This window comes from Gavialis gangeticus, unplaced genomic scaffold (genome assembly GCF_001723915.1).
Source record: "Gavialis gangeticus isolate Ggan-Ray unplaced genomic scaffold, GavGan_comp1, whole genome shotgun sequence".
Lineage (NCBI taxonomy): Eukaryota > Metazoa > Chordata > Crocodylia > Gavialidae > Gavialis > Gavialis gangeticus.
In genome coordinates this window covers 56,099,334-56,100,140 of record NW_017728994.1, presented here as the reverse complement: position 1 = coordinate 56,100,140, position 807 = coordinate 56,099,334, and the positions used below count along the sequence as shown (strand labels likewise).

At 48.6% G+C, this 807-nt stretch overlaps 1 protein-coding gene across 1 annotated transcript in view; it reads right to left on the bottom strand.

Annotated features, from left to right (window-relative positions):
• Positions 1-807, bottom strand: part of NHLRC2 (NHL repeat containing 2) — a 59,330-nt gene that overhangs the window by 57,859 nt on the left and 664 nt on the right. The window lies entirely within an intron of this gene.

Below are 807 nucleotides of genomic sequence, written 5' to 3'. Positions count from 1 at the left end.
GGCGGGGCTGGAACCAATGACCTGTAAAGTCCCTTCCTGCCCCCAACATCTGTGAAACTATAGCTCCTCGAATGCACTTTAGTTAAATCACCCCTGCCACCATTTTGAAGCATGGGGATGCTGAATACATTTTTTTTTTTAAAGAGAATTTTGTGTTCCAAGCCAAATTAGCCAAAACAAATTCCAAATCCATGAGTCAGTCAAGAACCATAAGTGACCCTATTACCTGCAAACATCCACCACCCCATCTGGGGCTTCAGATGTTCCCAAATCCTTTGGCGGGCATCCTACAAGCAGGTTTGGATGCCCTCGAGTTTTGCTTGCCCTTAGCCATACAGCTGCAGAAGCAAACTAGAGAGGAGTCTCCTATTTCCATAAAGTGGGCATAAAGACAAGGTAGCCCTACACGGGTACTATTCCATGCTTGCATAGCAGGCTTCCCTGAGTGCAACTAGGAAGCCACAGTGGCAATCACAGTATTTCCCCTAGATAAGCATAGGTTATGCTTGATCTGACCCAAAAGGCCGGGGATGCTGAATACAGGATCCTGTGTCTGATACGTGACACCCTGTTACTGTGCATTAAGACCGCACATTTTCCCAGTACCTTACAATGGAAGAACTAGATTAAATGTGCATGTGTAGATGCTCTCTAAGAGCTGCCACTGGGAGGGGAGGGGGTACAGAGTCTAAACAAAGTTGGCAAACCACTGCCCTAACCCCCTCCTTTGGGGATAACTCTGGCTGCAGGGGGGGAGGCCCCACCTAAGAGAGGGGCTGAACTCACCTCTCTGTAGGGAATGGGGGG